Below are 16,096 nucleotides of genomic sequence, written 5' to 3'. Positions count from 1 at the left end.
GACGTATATCACGGCCTGCTGGAATATATTAAACACAGAAAACATTTTAAAGCAACAATGTTGAAGATAGATATTTTCGTTTTTAAAAGTTGGCGTCATTGAACAGAAACCAAGATGGAGATTTTTTATTTTATTGGGTTATTTTACGACGCTGTATCAAACATCTAGGTTATTTAGCGTCTGAATGATATGAAGATGATAATGCCGGTGAAATGAGTCCGGGGTCCAGCACCGAAAGTTACCCAACATTTGCTCGTATTGGGTTGAGGGAAAACCCCGGAAAAAACCTCAACCAGGTAACTTGCCCCGACCGGGATTCGAACCCGGGCCACCTGGTTTCGCAGCCAGACGTGCTGACCGTTACTCCACAGGTGTGGACAGATGGAGATTTCATTGCAACTAATTAGAAATTCCTCTTTGAGATATGTAATAAACGATCTTCGCACAAAATAATGTACGATACACGAGCGGTATGTTTTCACATTTCATGTTCTCGAAAATTAAAAAAGCTCAACTACGTTTCGTTTTTTCAATCTTTTCCTCGAACATGAAAACATCAACATACCGCTCTTGTAACGCATATTACTATTCTATTCAACCAATGGCAGAGGTCTCATTCCACGCTTGTCTTGAAGTTTGGAGGAGGTAGAACGCTTCAGTTCGCTCAACTTCAAGACAAGGGTGGAATGAGACCTCTGGCATTGATTGAATAACAATTATACTTCTCTCCTTCTCTGCCGACAATGTTTACATCTCCTGCCAGGCATTATAGAACGAAGTATAGTATAGAGGAAGAACAACTTTTCATCGTACATTTTTATATGAAAAGTAATTCAAATCCAAAATCGAATTTCTGTACTTCTTATAGCAGTATTTATGGAGTTTACATCATTTTTTTAAAGTAAATGAAGTTAAAAACTGAAGGGTGACATGTTTGATCATTTTAAAGTCTCACCCTATCAAATGAGATGAATATCCTCGTTGTTCCTGCGATAACTCCTATGTGACATATTTCTCGATTTACAGATTTTTGCCCTTTTAAATAACTTAATTAGTGATACAGCAAATAATAAAATCTCCTATACGTAATTACATTTCTTGGTTTCGAAAATGTAAGAATTCACAGTCTCCTATGTATGGCTGCCATAGGATGAATAAATGTCTTTTTCCTTCCTACTGAAAATTTTTATATTTTGCACATGGGAGTTATTGCAGGAATAGCGACGACATATAAACAGCCTACTTAAATTTCCGCATTACAACGTCAAGTTTCAAACCGTTGTCATAGAACGGTCTACCAGATATTTTTATGTCTCCGACATGTCTATATTCTCTGAATTTCGTTTCTATTCTATTCATGATTGACTGAGAAATAGGAGGCTTATTTCATTAAATTTCGTTAAAAGGATGTTTCCTGTCGTGAAATCCTATCATCATTTGGGTCTTAATTCTCTAATTTTCTGCCAAGAACATTTTGTTTTATGTTCATTTTATCAATAAAACTGCGTCCATAAGGACGTAAAATTATCAACAATTAAATTGTTACTATAGTAACCATAACCATAGTGCTCCTCTATTAAAACAAAATAAAGTATTGCATAATAATAATAATTAATAATAATAATAATAATAATAATAATAATAATAATCCCTGAAGTTACAGCTCTTTAAGGGCCCGGACTGACCAGCCAGCAGCTGGCCTCACGCCCGCATGCCAAGCAGAGGTGGACGATCATCCAACAGGAATGGAGGTTTCGTGTGGTTAGTACGATGATCCCCCCAGCCGTTATAGCTGACTTTTGTAACTGGATTTCGCTACATATCGAAGCTCCCCAAGTGCGTCACGATGCTGGGTGGGCACCGGTCCCATACACTGGTCGAAATTTCATGAGAAAATTTCTTCCTCGTGTGGACTCGGACCAGCGCGCATTCTGTAACGCGAGTCCTAGGCAGAATGTCTTAGATCACAACGCCACAGAACAGTATTGCATAGCCATATAAAAAATAATATATGCTCTTTCAGATGATATTAGAAACTATAGAGGTAAAGTTCGCGTCACCGTTTTTGGAGTGTGAAATAAGTAATGGGAACGTTAAGTACGAGTGTTTTATATTTACCGTAGTCAGTCTGACAACTGCGTTTGGCAAATGGCTGATGTGACGTGTATAGGAAGTGGTACCATTCTCAGCTGCACTGACAACATGCTCACAAACTGCGCACTATATACCTAGGACACACGCCAAAAACGCTGGCGCCAGCTGTAATTTAAAAATATTCTCGAAAACGTTACAACTTGTGTAATAGTAGTCCCAAAAATATTTTGTTTCCATAAAAATAACCCTTTCTAAATGAAAAGTTTGACGTGTCTGATCTTTCTGTTGAAAATCCCTTCATTGGACGTATCTACGCAATAATAGACCAACCGACAATTTGAAAACAATGAGATATTAGCACAAATCTGTTGTTGACAGGCTAATTTAACTCAGAAAAAAATCAAGAATGCGATATCTGAATTTTGCTGCTATTTATAAGCAAAAATTCGTTTATTGCATTAAATTCTCTCATTTATTTTGCTTAGAAATATTAATTCAACTGCTAGTCTCTTATTAAAAATCGGTTAGCCTTTTTTGGTATTATTTGTGCTATTTTTTTTTTGTAATAGTATGAATGTTACAATACTTCTTGCATAAAATGTAAAAAAAAAAAAAAAAAAAAAAATTATTTATTTCAATGGCCAATACCTCGAAGCTGGTTTTTGGCGCTTGGTCTCTTTTTGTTTAACTCCGTCCAATTCTATTTGAATTGCAATTATGCGTTTCTTTGAGGAACCCTGTTTATACATCTTACAGTATTAAAGTGCTTTGTCACATTATTTCTACCGAAAATTACGATCAAATTTCTCTTTCAACAAATGTGTGGATTACCAACATATTCTACTTCAATTTAGGCTTCTTATTGTAATTTCATTCACAATTTAGAATTCTGAGGGTCACAAAGAAACTCGGCAAGCAATTAGAAATTTATCTCCAAAAACTGGGAGGCACTTATCTAGTAAATGCCGTGACAGACCCGGAATGAAGTTGTAGGAAGCTTTTAATGTAAGATAATGATGCCACATGATGCCACGAGTTTATCGAACACATTCCTTTCTGTGACTCAATGGAATAAGAACTCATAAAACATTATTGTACTTCATTCCACTACTACAAACAAACGACATTGCAGCAATATGATTTCATATCAAATATTTAAACAGTGTTGCCAGTTTGAAGAAAGATCTGTAATACGAGTTTCTACGCTTCCATAAAAACCAGCAGATAAAAGGGTTGCAGCCGAAATCTTTTTACACTTATGAAATTAAAATTATTTTCTGAATCTACTTTTGATACATTTATATTCGTTAAACTCGTTCAATTTATCTCTATTATGTATTCTAATTTAAAGTTCATGCATAGGTATTTGTAAATATCTGACTTCGCTGTTTCCCTGTCTTCGGAGATGCGCATTTATTTTCTAATCGTAGAATGTAACAGTGGCTGTTCCACGGCTGTAGAGTAAAGGTTAGCATGTCTAACCATGAAACAAGCGGGAACGGTTCAAATCCTAGTTGAGACAAGTTACCTGATTGGGGTTTTTCCAATGTTTTCCCCCTCTGCTACTTGAAGCAGAATTTCTGGGTAATTTTCCGTTTTGGATCTCGGACTCATATCTTCAGTAGTTTCAGTACGACCGGGAGATTCAGCAGACATGGTGTCGTAAATCGCCTAAATCTATCTGGGGAAGCTGCATAAGACCCCAGGGAATCGAAGGAGCTTTCATAGTGGACTACGACAGACCAGGGATCTGATAGCTCTGTGTAGCTCTCTCGGACAGATGGCGCCATGGTGAATCACTGTATCTACTATGTTGCGATTTTCAGGCCAATACAGAATGCCATCTATCTGAGGAGGCTGTGGAACATCAACAGAAAGACTCCGTCAGACCTGGATCGTAGCTGAATCGATAAGATGGCACCAAGCAGTGAATCACGTACCAACAGGAATGCGATTCTAAGGACTTCAACGATCATCCCAAAATAAGAAGTCGACACAATAAGCCTCGGACTACAGTACAAGTCTTCGGGCCCTACTCAGTACAAGAAAAAAAGACAGTGGCTGATAAAATTGACATTTGCATAATTGTTCCCAAAAACTGTTTGTCTTTTTTCCTTTTTCAGGTCTGTTTCTACGGACCAAAGAATGATGTTAAAGTGTTGGATGACAAAGCTGAGCATTACCTCATGTAGTAATAACAATGAGAGAAAGCATGATGTAATGATGGGAGTAAAATAAATATTACAATTAATCTGCTGCAACGTTGTTCTTATCGACTAGATTATGAAAATTTTACTCCAAAAAATTTAAGCACTGTATGCAACTTTGAAAGTAGCTAGGCCATAAGTTTTGGTCCTTCCAATAAATAATCTTTAAGCAGATTTATTATTATCCAAATATACCGTCTACACTAGAAATAACATTCTCTCGATTATAAGATCCTACCAATTTTTAGAGCAAATTAAAAACATCGTATAGGTATAATATACCGGTAATCTCAATTTAAAAATAGTACCTATTTCAGTTTAAATTCTGAAACTGATCAGGATGGAAGAAGAAACTGCCTACTGAAGGATGCACCGAAAGAAATGGCGAACGGAAGAAAAGTTCGGGACAGAAGAAGATATCGTTCATTTTAGGAATCCCTTGTCACCTTTTCTACCAGATTTATGTTATTATAATATTTGTAAGGGAAATTCCTGTCAAGTCTCAAAAACGTACAAAATGTAACCAAACTAGCTAAATGACAATAAAACGTTTATTAAAAATATAAAAAGGTTCTTTATAACATTATCTTTCTTTAGCACTGATCATATTTAGCCTATAGTTTTAATATTTAGAGTTAAAGTAAATGCATTGATATTTACAGCTACTGCATCTTGTAAAATTGTACTCGTTTTTAAGACTTGACGGGAATATAAGATCCTTACAAATATTATTTATAATAATAATAAATCTGTAACCAAAATTTTTCTGGTAATTCTCGATTTTCCAAAAATAATTGGTGTTAACATGTAGGCTATAATTAACCATCCTAAGACCAAAAATCGCATTTTTGAAATTTCTGTTTGTATGTCTGTTTATCTGTTTGTTACCTTTTCACGCGATAATGGCTGACCGATTTGTATGAAAACTGGAATATAAATTAAGTTCGTTTTAACTTAGATTTTAAGCTACATGGCATTCAAAATACTTTATTTAAAACGGGGGTTATAAGTGGGCCTATATGACAGCTGTGAGCAGTATGGAATGAAGATAAATGCAAACAAGACGAAGACCATGGTCATAGGAAGAAAAGTAAAGAAGATAAACTTGCGAATTCTAAATGAGGCAGTAGAACAAGTGGACAGCTTCAAATACTTGGGGTGTACTATAAGCAGTAACACGAACTGCTGCCAAGAAGTCAAAAGGAGAATAGCAATGGCAAAGGAAGCTTTTCATAGAAAAAGTATTATCTTCTGCGGATCTCTGGAGAAATAACTAAGGAAGAGAGTAGTGGAGTGCTTTGTATGGAGTGTAGCATTGTCTGGGGCAAAAACATGGATATTACGACGAAGTGAAGAGAAGCGAATAGAAGCATTTGAAATGTGAATATGGAGAAGGATGGAGCGTGTGAAATGGACAGAATAAGAAACGAAGCTGTGTTGGAAAGAGTGGAAGAAGAAAGAATAATGCTGAAACCGATCAGGAAGAGGAAAAGGAATTGGTTGGGTCACTGGTTGAAGGAATAGTGAACGGGAGATGAGTTCGAGGCAGAAGAAGATATCAGATGATAGACGACATTAAGACATATGGATCATATGAGGAGACAAAGAGGAAAGTAGGAAATAGGAAAGCTGGAGAATGCTGGGTTTGCAGCGAAAGACCTGCCTTTGGGCAGAACACTATGAATGAATGAACTCAAGCTGGGAATCGAACGTTGGACCGCTTTGTCGGGAAGCGCACAAGTTATTCACATAGTCACTGCGGCCTATTATTTTTATCAACTACTGTGTCGAAATTAATACTAAAACAGAACTTTACATTGAATAGGATAGAATTATATACTTACAAATGTGAACGAGAATACAACATCAGGATCGCCGAAAAACCTTCAATTCTGAAACACGATGGCATTCAAGCTAACTGAATAAAGATACGATTACACGTCCTTCGTTTCTAAGCCGCGTTTGTCTAATCAGAGCGGCCTATCGTTTCTCAACTGGTTGTAATTAACCGGGGCCGTCAGTTGTTGGCTTACAAATATACGACTCTTTTACGACGGTCTTGGCACGTGTACTCTACCAGAGTGGGCTAATACTGTTGAGCAATATCTGTCATCTCTCGTAATCGTATCACATGGTTTAATTTGCACAGACGACGTTCACAACCTTGCAGATTTCTTCCGCACGTCGTTGAAAACCACATTCAGTGCTATAATGGCTGCGGGATCATTATGCTGATCATACGATACTCCCGTTCTGACTAGATGATCGTTCACCTCTGCTCAGGCATGTGAACATGAGGTCAGCAGCCGGCCTTGTCGCGTTATCATGTACATGGATGGACAACTCGTGCTCACAAAGTGCTAAAAAAAAAAACCTTGAAAGAGAGAAAGGCAGACGGAGCCAGCCGCAGCAGTTACAATTGTTCGTAGTTACGCTGCAAAAGCAGTTCACTGCCACGGTGCGCTCTGGCGGCTCATGCAGGTGGTCGTGATATCTAGTCCATGATTTGAATTTCAGAATGACGCATGGTATAATAATCATAGTAATTTTAGACAGACTATACCTAAGTACACATAAGAAAATTATATTATTTCCTAGCTTTGTAAATTGGTTTAGTACTGGAAACACAAACTGTTTACAACCTTCTCAAGATGCAACAAACATAGCTGCAACACTTATTTGGTCCACATCTGTGGCCCCAAGTACCGAAGGAATATGCGAAAGCCAAAGCTCCTATTTCGAATACTTCAGTTTTGAAAATTGTCGAAGCTTGTGTGGATAGAGAGATGTAAGTCCTTGGCCAATTCCGTTTAGGGACCGTCCCAACATTTGTCTTAGCGTCTTAGGAAAACCATGGACCCAACGAGTGCAAGAATAGTTAGTTATTTGTGATACAAGTTCATAAAGGTTCTCTTCGCCTCATTTCACAAATAGTCGAGGACAAAATAGATAACTTTACGAATGTGTATCATACAACATTTTACTACAATAGCATAAATTTATATTAACTAAACATTTCAAGTTGTAGAGGTTATAAGATATCGATTTCATGGCCGTCCATGACCATTAATATACAATTATCCATAGAATGACGCCTATTTTATTCATGGTCACGATTTCATGACCGTCTAAACTGCCCATAATCAACAATGCTACATCTAGTTGCGGTAATTTCCAGAACACTGTAAATAATTTGTACAAAGGTGCTGAAACTGATCACAAAGAGGAAAAGGAATTGGCTGGGTCACTGCTTGAGAATAAACTGCCTTCTGAAGGATGCACTAGAAGGAATGGTGAACGGGAGAAGAGTTCGGGGCAGAAGAAGATCTCAGATGATCGACATTAAGATATACGAATCATCTGAGGAGACTAAGAGGAAGGCAGAAAATAGGAAAGACTGGAGAATGCTGAGTTTGCAGTGAAAGACCTGCCCATGGGCAGAACACTATGAATGAATGAAATGACAGACAACATTGAGATAATTATACGGGTCGTATGAGAAGACGAATAGGAAGGCTGAAAGGAGAAGAGATTGTACAGTGCTGTATTTGCAGTGAAGGACTTTCCCTTGGGCAGAAAACTATGGATGAATGAAATTACTTTGGAATAGAACTCGCGACCTTCTAGCTTGTAAGTTTACGCCTTAACCGCGAGGCTACTGTGCACCCCAGCAATATAGTACTGTCTCCAATAAGCATTAAGTAAGTAAAAGTAGCACCACAGTCTAGTATATACAGTCACGAAGCTTGAGTTTATGAGGGTACTAGAAACAATAGACTTTGCAGGTACTATTTCGCATTGCCTGTAATGAGGCGATAGTAGCGATCCTAGTGGTTAGCAACTATCTATGGATGCATATTTACTACGTATTGAGCTTCGTGACTGTATATACTAGACTGTGGTAGCACTGTACAACTAAATTCTTGCATTCGCCATAGGCCTATGTATATCCAGAGCAGTGGCGGCTGATTGACTGAGGCAAGTGAGGCCAGGCCTCAGTCACTTGGGTTAACTGAAATCAAATTTTGTGTTTTTATATAATGTATTAGTTATTTGAATGAAGCATATATCGTTGTAGAAACATTTGAAAACTTTGTGATGTATATAGACCTGTTTTGCAGTAAAATTTGCTCCTGAGGCCAGGATCGCTCGTGCCGGGTCTGGCTTGTGATGTATATAGATCTGTTTTGCAGTAAAATTTGTTCCTGAGGCCAGGATCGCTCGTGCCGGGTCTGGCTTGTGATGTATATAGATCTGTTTTGCAGTAAAATTTGTTCCTGAGGCCAGGATCGCTCGTGCCGGGTCTGGCTTGTGATGTATATAGATCTGTTTTGCAGTAAAATTTGTTCCTGAGGCCAGGATCGCTCGTGCCGGGTCTGGTTTATGCATTTCCTGTATTTTCGCCAGTGGCGTAGCGTCAATGTAAGCTAAAAAGCTTAGCTTCCCCAGTTAATAATAATTTCATAATAAACCTGCAGTTTATGAAGAAAATTATTTATTAATTTCAATAGAATTTATATTTACGCCTTAAATATTGTGATGCGGCAGCTCAGGATGATTTGTGATGCAGCAGTAAACAAGAAGCCTGCACACACCAGCTTCCAAGCAGACAGGTTTCTTCTGTGTAATCCACCCCGCAGATTTTCCATCCCTTCCTAAGCTACCCTAGTCGCAAGGCTCGCAAAGAAGCTAGCTTTAACATTTAAAATAAGTAGTTTCCGCGTTATCCTTTTTCGTCAGTTAGGTTCAGTTGAAGTGTTAGTGTGCATTGTGGCTAATATAATAAATAATGAGCGAAATAACAGTTCCTGACACTGATTTACTTGAATTCTTTTAGGACAATTGTATTATCAAGACTGACTTACGAACAAAAGTGTGATTTAAAAAACAAATGACCGACTCCCTTGCTGTGAATGAAGGACACAACCAAAAGACAGACGCATACTTACGTAATGATACTAATATTGTGATTTCTCTAAGTATGACAGGGAGTGAGCTAAAGTTATACGTATACGTGTCTATTTGTTAAGAGATATGTAAACCGTGAAATCATATTTTATTACGTATCATTTGAGGTCATGCCTTATTGGTGTTACTTACGATGTTCCAACCAATCTTCGACTGCTGACTTGAAATTGACTACTATTTATTTTAAGACTGTATTTTTGTAATACGTTTTCTCATATTGCATGAAAGACAACTTGAGTTAGCTTCCCCTACTCAAAATTTCATGCTACGCCACTGATTTTCGCGGGCTTTGAGCTTGCGCTTAAAACTTTGTAGCTGAGGCACAATTCGTCTGGCCTCGTGGCCTGGTCAGGTTTCACTCCTCCCATTCATGGGCCTGCCTCGAGGGTAGAGTGGGGTGAGAATAGCAATGGTGACTTGTCTTCCTAAATAGGCCATAAATAACAAAAATTCCACCTCTTTGGCAGGCAGAGACCCACACTATTCTCTCCCCTTATGTCTTAGTTTATGACTTAAGCGAGGGTGTTGTACTATTGTACTTCGTAGTACAGTAGTGAATCTGGGCCAATGTTGTTATGTATTTCGGGAAAATATAAAGAGAAACAAATGTGAGAAATAATGCTGGTGTAGTTAATTCATTGTTAGGGTGTCCTTTTTCGAGAAGAAATAATATTGAAAGGAAGGAAGTTTTAAAATATAAAGAGAGAGTCTATCGAGATACCTTCGACATCGCTGACAATTTTTCTGACAGATATAATCTTAAAACGCTAGTTTCTATTGCATCTATTGGTATGGGCAACATAAATGGTTAAGTGGTAATGTGGTGCAAAATAAACTTCTCTGTTGGCCTTGCTGTCAAGGGAAAAAAAATAAAAAGAAAAGAAAGAAAGGGGATTTTCAACACATAAACTTAATATGGGTTGCTTCATCACGCTGAAGCAATCACTGAAACTCACAGCATAACAGCTTATTTGGTGAGAAATTATTATTTTTCATTAATAGTAATATTAATAGACTAATAATAATAATAATAATAATAATAATAATAATAATAATAATACAGTATTAATGATATAATAACAATAATAATTAATATCATAAATAAACATTTCCTACAGGAGGCATATAAACTAGTTGCATCTGGCCTCACCGAGGATTTCAATCACCGGCCGCTACTGATCCAGAGCCAGCCCCTCTGTGGAATTTTCCCGAAAGGAATGGAGAAAATCACATACAGTTAATTACAGTCTCGTGAGAAGTCCCTGCGACGCGTATCGCCTTTTCTGGCACAGTACCACGCCTCTTACTTGCTGCATGAGTTCGCAATTCTAACGTATCACGACAAAGCAGGCGGAATCTTCTGAGACTCTACAGAATCCCCCCGTCTGTCGGATCATGTAAAACTCCTTATGACTAAGCACAAAGTGTGCCAGAAAGGAAGACGACTCTTATTGGAAATGAGTAACATTCGTAAATATTGATGTACAGTATTGCACTGTGTGTAGCAATTTCAAAGTCCGCAATAATTTCAGACGGATTAAAATTTAAATTTAAAATTGCTATAGGCCTACACAGTACAATGCAAATATGACTGGCTGACGCTTTCATTTAGGACAGACATTGTGGTAGAAAATACAGCAATTTAGGTGTAACAGATCAAATTATTGGGGATCATCAGTGCAGTTTTAGGCGTAATAGATCGACTATTGATCAGAGTTTTTTGTATTCGACAGATATTGGATAAAAATGGGAGTATAAGGGTACAGTACATCAGTTATTCATAGATTTCAAAAAGGCATATGACTCAGTTAAGAGAGAAGTTTTATATAATATTCTTATTGAATTTGGTATTCCAAAGAAACTAGTTCAGATTAATTAAAATGTGTCTCAGTGAAACTTACAGAAGAGTCCGTATAGACCAGTTTCTATATGATGCTTTTCCAATTCACTGCAGGCTAACGCAAGGAGATGCATTATCACCTTTACTTTTTAACTTCGCTCTAGAATATGCCATTAGGAAAGTTCAGGATAACAGACAGGGTTTGGAATTTAACTGGTTACATCAGCTTCTTGTCTATGCGGATGACGTGAATATGTTAGGAGAAAATCCACAAACAATTAGAGAAAACACGGAAGTTTTATTTGAAGTAAGTAAAGCGATAGGTTTGGAAGTAAATCCCGATTATGATTATGTCTCGTGACCAGAATATTGTACGAAATGGAAACATCAAAATCGAAGAGGTGGAAAAATTCAAATATCTTGGAGCAATAGCAACAAATATAAATGACACTTGGGAGGAAATTAAACGCAGAATAAATATGGGAAATGTCCGTTATTATTCGGTTGAGAAACTTTTGTCATCTAGTCTGCTGTCAAAAAATCTGAAATTTAGAATTTATAAAAGAGTCATATTACCGGTTACTCTGTATGGTTGTGAAACTTGGACTCTTAACTTTGAGAGATGAACAGAGATTAAGGGTATTTGAGAATAAGTTTCTTAGGAAAATATCTGGGGCTAAGAGGAATGAAGTTACAGGAGAATGGAGAAAGTTACACAATGCAGAACTGCACGCATTGTATTCTTCACCTGACATAATTAGGAACACTAAATCCAGACGTTTGAGATGGACAGGGCATTTAGCACGTATGGGCGAATCCAGAAATGCATATAGAGTGTTAGTTGGGAGACCGAAGGGAAAAAGACCTTTGGGAAGGCCGAGAAGTAGATGGGAGGATAATATTAAATGGATTTGAGGGAGATAGGATATGATGATAGAGACTGGATTAATCTTGCACAGGATAGGGACCGATGACGGGCTTATGTGACGGCGGCAATGAACCTGCGAGTTCTTTAAAAGCCATTTGTAAGGAAGTAAGTTGAATTCAGAAATCGGTCTTTCCATATCGTTACAATTTTAGGTCGGAAATTTTACTTTGGGATATTCGGATCGTATCAGGGATAAGCTTGCGTGCCAATTTTTATTGACGAAGATCCAATATATTCTGAGGGGAAAAAAAAAGTTGAAATATAATAAAATTATACTACCGAAAGGTGTACCTCTCCCTTTAATATGCTACAATTTTTAGTATGGTTTCAGTTAATAAATAGATTTAATCTTAAGCATCAAAAAGTATATACATATTTCCTGAACGCTCTGTAGTGTGCAGTTATTTATTGAACATACTGCATGTACGAACTGCTCACACAAAAACCATACACTGAGCTACAGCGACTCTTTACAAGCACAGCTAGAATACTATCTCAAAGTCACACAGTGAAAGTCCGTATTAGTTATCTGTTTCCAATAAATGCACACAATATCCGGGAGGCCATTTAGAAACGAGCACAATGAAAGTTGCAACGGAGGTGTTTCAAGAAGTCTGCAAGACAAATAGACACAAACTGGCCCGGGGATCCACCAAATAACAACCTGTTCTTGCGAGCCCCTTCCCCTCTCACGTCTAGCCTTGCCAGGAATACCCAGTCGTGACGTCAGACTCCCTACTATGGGCGTTTTCCGTGACGTAATCACAGCATGCGTGACGTACTTGCGCGTCCATGCTTTGTTCCACGTCCAATGTCAATTCCATGGAGCTGTTTTATCGCCGTGTTCACATCTTGGCATGCTTTCACTTGACTTCGCGAATCTCAGTTCAGTGACGCGGTTAGGCATTCCGCACACGACAGCGCCAGAGGCCTCGAAATCCGTACAAGGATACAAAAATCATGCATCATGAAACTCAGCAATTCTCACTTCATCTGGATGCAACATTACGTTGACAGTTTTTGATTACATTTTTTTTATTATTGCTACAATAGTAGGCCTGCGTATGCTAATTTTGCTATAAGTTTAAAATTGGGTACCGGTAACCAGATTTCCAAAATAAGAAAATGGGATACGCATTGCCGGTTGGCAAGATTCGACGTTTTATTACAGTCTAGTACAGCGTTTCTCAAACTTTTTTGAAGTGCGGACCACTTTTTAAAGTCAGAACAGTTCCGCGGACCACCTTACTCTTGTTCCCTTCGAAAGCAAATTTATAATTTTCGTAGCATATTTCAATACCAATAGGCCTATATTTATATTTTAAAATTGAATTAAGGTTCAGTATTTTGGTCATCTGTTATTAATTCGGGTGATCCCTGGCTGGGTTACAGGCGCGGCGCCAGATGTGCAGGAAAAAGGTGTCGAGAAACACCACGTATATAGTGCTTTAAATTCCTCTTTTGTTGCTGAGAGTAGAGTGGGAAGTCGATAGACGGGTAGGGTAATAAATTTCATAAAATGCAGTACTTGGAGAAAAAGTGAAATTCGATTGCGATGTGTCATTTCCAAACTCTGAGATTTTAAGCTATAGTGCGATACGCAATTCGTTTGAATTTTATTTTTTCTTCTGTCTTTTTTGAAGGACCACAAGGACAGACCTCGAGGACCAAAGGTGGTCCGCGGACCATAGTTTGAGAAATTCTGGTCTAGTATATACAGTCACGAAGTTTGAGTTGTTGAGGTTGCTAGGAACAATAGACTGTGCAGTTACTATTTCGTATTGCCTATAATGAGACGATAGTAGCGATCCTAGTGGTTAGCAACTATCTATGGATGCATATTTATCACATATTGAGTTTCGTGACTATATATGCTAGACTGTGGTTTTATCTACGTTCGTTCACGATACAGCCTTTTTCATGCCAGCCAGCAATTTATTCATTCATTCATTCCTTCATTCATTCATAGTGTTCTCCCCGAGGGAAAGTTTTCACTGAAAACTCAGCATTCTCCAGTCTTCCTATCAGTTTGCGCATATGATGCATATATCTTAATGTCGTCTATCATCTGATATCTTCTTCTGCCCCGAACTCTTCTCCCGTTCACCATTCCTTCCAGTGCATCCTTCAGAAGGCAGTTTCTTCTCAACCACTGACCCAACCAATTCCTTTTCCTCTTTCTAATCAGTTTCAGCATCATTCTTTCTTCATCCACTCTTTCCAACACATCTTCATTTCTCATTCTGTCTGTCCTCTTCACACGCACCATCCTTTCCGTATCCACATTTAAAATGCTTCTAGTCGCTTCTTTTCACTTCGTCGTAATATCCATATTTCCGCCCCCATACAATGCCAAACGCCATACAAAGTACTTCACTAGTCTTTTCCTTAACTCTTTTCCCAGAGGTCCGTAAGTATTGGGAATAAATTTGAATAAGGAACAAGAAAAAGTTTTCTTCTTAGGCAGGATTCGAACCACGAAAGTCTTAGTTACCAGTCTATCGTGTTCTGGAGTGAACAAGGCTCTGAAATCAACTACAAGGGTCGGTCCAGTTTATTTATTTATTTTTTTTGCCACTACTGTACAACGAATGAATCGGAATAGACTTCCTAAAGCCATACTTCAATACAGTCCCCAAGGAAAGAATTCTTTAGGCTGTCCAAAAAAAAGGTGGACCGAGAATGACTCACTGAGACCGTAACAGGGCTTGGGCCTTATACTTGTTTGGATGATGATGATGATGATGATGATGATTAGTATTATTATTATTATTATTATTATTATTATTATTATGTCTCTGATCCAGAATTGTGTTCAGGCGTGGGTTTGATTCACACGATTCCCACTTGGACTGATTAGGTACCTGGTTGGTTTTTCAGAGGTTTTACCCAACTGTAATGTGAATGTCAAGTAATCCATGGCGAATCCTCGACCTCGTCTCGCCAAATACCATCTCGCTATCACAAATTCCAGCATGCTAAATAACCTAGTAGTTCATACAGTGTCGTTTATATAACCGACTCAAAGAAAACACTTTTGCAAAGACTACCGGATGAAGAAGAATCATATAATACAAACGTCTAATTTGTGACTGGAAATATTATTACAAATATTATTCTTACTAGTGGTAGTAGTAATAATAGTATTAGTAAACGTAGTAGTAATAGTAGTAGTAGTAGCAAAACTAGTAATAGTAGTAGTAATAGCAGCAATAGTAGTAGTAGTAGTAGTAGTAATAGTACCATTAATAGTAATAGTAGTAGAAGTAGTAGTAATAGCAGCAATAGTAGTAGTAGTAATAGTAGTAGTAGTAATAGATGTAATAGTATAGTAATATTAGTAGAAGTAGCAGTAGTAACAGCAGCATCAGTAGTAGTAATAGTAGCAGTAATACCAATAGTAGTAGTAATATGAGCAGTAGAAGCAGTGATAATAGCAATAGTAGTAGTAATATGTGCAGTAGAAGTAGTAGTAAAAATAATAGCAATAGTAGTAGTAGCAGTTGTAATAGTAGTAATAATAACAATAGTACTAGTAATAGCAGCAGTAGTAGTAGTAAACATAGTAACAGTGGTAATAAAAGTAGTAGCGGTAGCAGTAATAGCAATAATAGTAGGAATACTAGTAGTAGTATGAACAGTAGTAGTAGTAAAAGTAGTAGCAGTAACAGCAATAGTAGTAGGAATACTAGTAGTAATATGAGTAGTAGTAGTAGTAGTAAAAAGTAGTAGTAGTAGTAGTAGTAGTAGCAGCAGCAGTTATAATAGTAATAGTAGTCGAAATAGTAGTAGTAGTAGTAGCAGTAGTAGTAGTAGTAGCAGCAGCAGTTATAATAGTAATAGTAGTCGAAATAGTAGTAGTAGTAGTAGTAGTAGTAGTAGCAGCGGCAGTTATAGTAGTAAAGGTAGTAGTAGTAGTAGTAATAGCAACAGTAGTAGTAATAATAATATCAGCAGTAATAGATCAGTTGTAGTTGTTGTAGTAGTAGTAGTAGTAGTAATAGCAACAGTAGTAGTAATAATAATAGCAGCAGTAATAGATCAGTAGTAGTAGTAGTA

At 37.5% G+C, this 16,096-nt stretch overlaps 1 protein-coding gene across 6 annotated transcripts in view; it reads right to left on the bottom strand.

Moving 5' to 3' along the window:
• LOC138716301 (uncharacterized transporter slc-17.2-like) overlaps nt 1-16,096 on the bottom strand; it is a 341,565-nt gene that overhangs the window by 291,779 nt on the left and 33,690 nt on the right. Inside the window, exon 1 of one of the 6 annotated variants that reach the window (XM_069849235.1) lies at nt 6,146-6,164. The exons of the other annotated variants lie outside the window; for them this stretch is intronic. The gene's annotated coding sequence lies outside the window, so the exon portion shown is untranslated. Of the gene's footprint in view, nt 1-6,145; nt 6,165-16,096 lie in introns of those variants that run through there. 6 annotated transcript variants of the gene reach the window in all.

This window comes from Periplaneta americana, chromosome 16 (assembly GCF_040183065.1).
Source record: "Periplaneta americana isolate PAMFEO1 chromosome 16, P.americana_PAMFEO1_priV1, whole genome shotgun sequence".
NCBI lineage: Eukaryota > Metazoa > Arthropoda > Insecta > Blattodea > Blattidae > Periplaneta > Periplaneta americana.
Note: the sequence above shows the minus strand (reverse complement) of the source record. Positions and strands in the feature narration are given on the sequence as shown.